Raw genomic sequence first — 6,344 nt, 5'->3', positions numbered from 1 at the left:
ATGATGGTGATGATGGTGGTGAGTGTGGTGATGGTGGTGGTGATGGTGGTAGTGATGGTGATGGTGGTGATGGTGATGATGGTGATAGTGATGGTGATGGTGGTGGTGATGGTGGTAGTGATGGTGATGGTGGTGATGGTGGTAGTGATGGTGATGATGGTGGTGAGGGTGGTGAGGGTGGTGATGGTGGTGGTGATGGTGGTAGTGATGGTGATGGTGGTGATGGTGATGATGGTGATAGTGATGGTGGTGGTGATGGTGGTGATGGTGATGGTGGTAGTGATGGTGATGGTGGTGATGATGGTGATGGTAAGGGTGGTGATGATGGTAGTGATGGTGATGGTGGTGATGGTGTTGTTGGTGGTGGTGATGGTAGTGATGGTGATGGTGGTAGTGATGGTGATGTTGGTGATGGTGGTGATGGTGATGATGGTGGTGGTGATGGTGGTAGTGATGGTGGTGATGGTGGTGATGGTGGTAGTGATGGTGATGGTGGTGTTGGTGGTGATAGTGGTCGTGATGGTGATGATGACGGTGGTGATGGTGGTAGTGATGGTGACGGTGGTGATGGTGGTAGTGATGGTAATGATGGTGGTGGTGATGGTGGTGATGGTGGTGGTGATGGTAGTGATGGTGATGATGGTGGTGGTGATGGTGGTGATGGTGGTGGTGATGGTGGTGATGGTGGTGGTGATAGTGATGATGATGGTGTTGATGATGGAAGTGATGGTGATGTTGGTGATGATGGTCGTGATGGTGATGGTGGTGATGATGGTAGTGATGGTGATGATGGTGGTGGTGATGATGAAAGTGATGGTGATGGTGCTGATGATGGTAGTGATGGTGGTGATGGTGGTGGTGGTGATGGTGATGGTGGTGATGGCTGTGATGGTGGTAGTGATGGTGGTGGTGATGGTGATGGTGGTGATGGCTGTGATGGTGGTAGTGATGGTGGTGGTGATGGTGGTGATGGTGGTGGTGATGGTGGTGATGGTGGTGATGGTGGTGGTGAGGGTGATGGTGGTGATGGTGGTGGTGATGGTGGTGATGATGGTGGTGATGATGGTGGTGATGATGGTAGTGATAATGATGATGGTGATGATGGTGGTGAGGGTGGTGATGGTGGTGGTGATGGTGGTAGTGATGGTGATGGTGGTGATGGTGATGATGGTGATAGTGATGGTGGTGGTGATGGTGGTAGTGATGGTGATGGTGGTGATGGTGGTAGTGATGGTGATGATGGTGGTGAGGGTGGTGAGGGTGGTGATGGTGGTGGTGATGGTGGTAGTGATGGTGATGGTGGTGATGGTGATGATGGTGATAGTGATGGTGGTGGTGATGGTGGTGATGGTGATGGTGGTAGTGATGGTGATGGTGGTGATGATGGTGATGGTAAGGGTGGTGATGATGGTAGTGATGGTGATGGTGGTGATGGTGTTGTTGGTGGTGGTGATGGTGATGATTATGGTGGTGATGATGGAAGTGATGGTGGTGATGATGGTAGTGATGGTGATGGTGGTAGTGATGGTGATGTTGGTGATGGTGGTGATGGTGATGATGGTGGTGGTGATGGTGGTAGTGATGGTGGTGATGGTGGTGATGGTGGTAGTGATGGTGATGGTGGTGATGGTGGTGATAGTGGTCGTGATGGTGATGATGACGGTGGTGATGGTGGTAGTGATGGTGACGGTGGTGATGGTGGTAGTGATGGTAATGATGGTGGTGGTGATGGTGGTGATGGTGGTGGTGATGGTGGTGATGGTGGTGGTGATGGTGATGATGGTGGTGGTGATGATGAAAGTGATGGTGATGGTGCTGATGATGGTAGTGATGGTGGTGATGGTGGTGGTGGTGGTGGTGATGGTGGTGATGGCTCTGATGGTGGTAGTGATGGTGGTGGTGATGGTGGTGGTGATGGTGATGGTGGTGATGGCTGTGATGGTGGTAGTGATGGTGGTGGTGATGGTGGTGATGGTGGTGGTGATGGTGGTGGTGATGGTGGCAGTGAAGGTGATGGTGGTGGTGATGGTGGTGGTGATGGTGATGGTGGTGGTGATGTTGATGGTGGTGATGGTGGTGGTGGTGATAGTGGTAGTGATGGTGGTTATGGTAGGTGATGGTGAAGGTGGTGATGGTAGTGATGGTGGTAGTGATGGTGGTAGTGATGGTGATGGTGGTGATGATGGTGGTGATGGTGGCGATGGTGGTGATGATGATGGTGGTAGTGATGGTGATGGTGGTGATGGTGGTGATGATGATGGTGGTAGTGATGGTGGTGATGGTGGTGATGATGATGGTGGTGGTGATGGTGGTGATGGTGGTGGTGATGGTGATGGTGGTGATGGTAGTGATGGTGGTGATGGTGGTGATGATGGAAGTGATGGTGATGGTGATAATGATGGTAGTGATGGTGATGGTGGTGATGGTGATGGAGGTGATGGTGGTGATGGTGGTGGTGATGGTGGTAGTGGTGGTGATGGTAGTGATGATGGTAGTGATGGTGGTGATGGTGATGATGGTAGTGATGGTGATGGTAGTGATGGTGGTGATTGTGGTGGTGATGGTGGTGAAGGTGGTGATGGTGATGATGGTGGTTATGGTGGTAGTGATGATGATGGTGGTGATGGTGATGGTGGTGGTGATGGTAGTGATGGTGGTGATGGTGATGATGGTAGTGATGGTGATGATGGTGGTGATGGTGGTAGTGATGGTGGTGATGGTGATGGTGGTAGTGATGGTGATGGTAGTGATGGTGGTGATGGTGGTGGTGATGGTGGTGAAGGTGGTGATGGTGATGATGGTGGTGGTGATGGTGGTAGTGATGATGATGGTGGTGATGGTGATGGTGGTGGTGATGGTAGTGATGGTGGTGATGGTGATGATGGTAGTGATGGTGATGATGGTGGTGATGGTGGTAGTGATGGTGGTGATGGTGATGGTGGTAATGGTGATGGTAGTGATGGTGGTGATGGTGGTGATGGTGATGATGGTGATGGTGGTGATGGTAGTGATGGTGATGATGGTGATGGTGGTGATGGTAGTGATGGTGATGATGGTGATGGTGGTGATGGTAGTGATGGTGATGATGGTGATGGTGGTGATGGTGGTGATGGTAGTGATGGTGATGATGGTGATGGTGGTGATGGTGGTGATGGTAGTGATGGTGATGATGGTGATGGTGGTGATGGTGGTGGTGGTGATGGTGATGATGGTGATGGTGGTGATGGTGATGATGGTGATGGTGTTGATGGTGATGGTGGTGATGGTGGTGATGGTGGTGATGGTAGTGATGGTGATGATGGTGATGGTGGTGATGGTGGTGGTGGTGATGGTGATGATGGTGATGGTGGTGATGGTGATGATGGTGATGGTGTTGATGGTGATGGTGGTGATGGTGATGATGGTGATGGTGGTGATGGTGATGATGGTGATGGTGTTGATGGTGATGGTAGTGATGGTGGTGATGGTGATGATGGTGATGGTGATGATGGTGATGATGGTGATGGTGTTGATGGTGATGGTAGTGATGGTGGTGATGGTGGTGATGGTGGTGATGGTGATGATGGTGATGGTGGTGATGGTGATGATGGTGATGGTGTTGATGGTGATGGTAGTGATGGTGGTGATGGTGATGATGGTGATGGTGATGATGGTGATGATGGTGATGGTGTTGATGGTGATGGTAGTGATGGTGGTGATGGTGGTGATGGTGGTGATGGTGATGATGGTGATGGTGATGATGGTGATGGTAGTGATGGTGGTGATGGTCGTGATGGTGATGATGGTGATGATGGTGATGGTGGTGATGGTGATGGTGGTGATGGTGATGGTGGTGATGGTGATGATGGTGGTGATGGTGATGATGGTGATGGTGATGATGGTGGTGATGGTGATGGTAGTGATGGTGATGATGGTGATGGTGATGATGGTAGTGATGGTGATGATGGTGATGATGGTGATGATGGTGGTGATGGTGGTGATGGTGATGATGGTGATGATGGTGATGGTGGTGATGGTGATGATGGTGGTGGTGATGGTAGTGATGGTGGTGATGGTGGTGATGGTAGTGATGGTGATGATGGTGATGGTGGTGATGGTGATGGTAGTGATGGTGATGGTGGTGATGGTGATGATGGTGATGATGGTGATGATGGTGATGTCTTCACAGGGGGTATCAGCAGCTCACCTCAGAGGCCCGGAACCCCTTGTGAAACTTGTTGAGGTAAACCACAAAACTCACCACTATACTCACCCCACACACTCACCACCCCACCCCACCCCCCACTCACCTCTACACTCACCACCACCACACCCCCACCCCACTCCACCCCCACTACACTGACCACCACTACACTCAACACTCACCACCACTACAGTCACCACACACTCACCACCACACTCACCACCACTACACTCACCACTACACTCACCACTACACGCACCACCACACTCACCACTACACTCACCGCTACACTCACCGCCACACTCACCACTACACTCACCACTACTACACTCACCACTACTACACTGACCACCACTACACTCACCACTACACTCACCACCACTACAGTCACCACCACACTCACCACCACACTCACCACCACTACACTCACCACTACACTCACCACTACACTCACCACCACTACACTCACCACTACACTCACCACTACACGCACCACTACACGCACCACCACACTCACCACCACACTCACCACCACACTCACCACCACTACACTCACCACTACACTCACCACCACCACACTCACCACTACACTCACCACGACTACACTCACCACCACCACACTCACCACCACCACACTCACCACCACACTCACCACCACACTCACCACTACACTCACCACTACACGCACCACCACACTCACCACCACACTCACCACCACACTCACCACCACCACACTCACCACTACACTCACCACCACCACTACTACACTCACCACCACACTCACCACCACCACACTCACCACCACTACACTCACCACCACACTCACCACCACTACACTCACCACCACTACACTCACCACCACACTCACCACCACCACACTCACCACCACCACACTCACCACCACTACACTCACCACCACACTCACCACCACCACACTCACCACCACACTCACCACCACACTCACCACTACACTCACCACCACCACACTCACCACCACACTCACCACTACACTCACCACCACCACACTCACCACCACACTCACCACCACACTCACCACTACACTCACCACTACACGCACCACCACACTCACCACCACACTCACCACTACACTCACCACCACTACACTCACCACTACACTCACCACCACTACACTCACCACCACACTCACCACCACACTCACCACCACACTCACCACCACACTCACCACTACACTCACCACCACCACACTCACCACCACACTCACCACCACTACACTCACCACCACACTCACCACCACACTCACCACCACTACACTTACCACTACACTCACCACTACACTCACCACCACTACACTCACCACTACACTCACCACTACACGCACCACTACACGCACCACCACACTCACCACCACACTCACCACCACTACACTCACCACCACTACACTCACCACTACACTCACCACTACACTCACCACTACACGCACCACCACACTCACCACCACACTCACCACCACACTCACCACCACTACACTCACCACTACACTCACCACCACTACACTCACCACCACTACACGCACCACCACTACACTCACCACCACTACACTCACCACCACTACACTCACCACCACTACACTCACCACCACTACACTCACCACCACTACACGCACCACCACTACACTCACCACCACCACACTCACCACCACAATCACCACCACACTCACAACCACTACACTCACCACTACACTCACCACCACTACACTCACCACCACTACACTCACCACCACTACACTCACCACCACCACACTCACCACCACTACACTCACCACCACACTCACCACCACCACACTCACCACCACCACACTCACCACCACCACACTCACCACCACCACACTCACCACCACACTCACCACCACCACACTCACCACCACCACCACACTCACCACCACCACACTCACCACCACCACACTCACCACCACACTCACCACCACACTCACCACCACACTCACCACCACACTCACCACCACACTCACCACCACTACACTCACCACCACACTCACCACCACCACACTCACCACCACCACACTCACCACCACCACACTCACCACCACCACACTCACCACCACACTCACCACCACACTCACCACCACACTCACCACCACCACACTCACCACCACCACACTCAC

Source organism: Petromyzon marinus, unplaced genomic scaffold (genome assembly GCF_048934315.1).
Source record: "Petromyzon marinus isolate PM22_M1 ecotype Great Lakes invasive population unplaced genomic scaffold, UKy_Petmar_22M1.pri1.0 PM_Scaffold_140, whole genome shotgun sequence".
In the NCBI taxonomy this organism is placed as follows: Eukaryota; Metazoa; Chordata; class Hyperoartia; order Petromyzontiformes; family Petromyzontidae; genus Petromyzon; species Petromyzon marinus.
The sequence above is the reverse complement of the archived record's forward strand: the minus strand, read 5'-3'. Positions refer to the sequence as shown.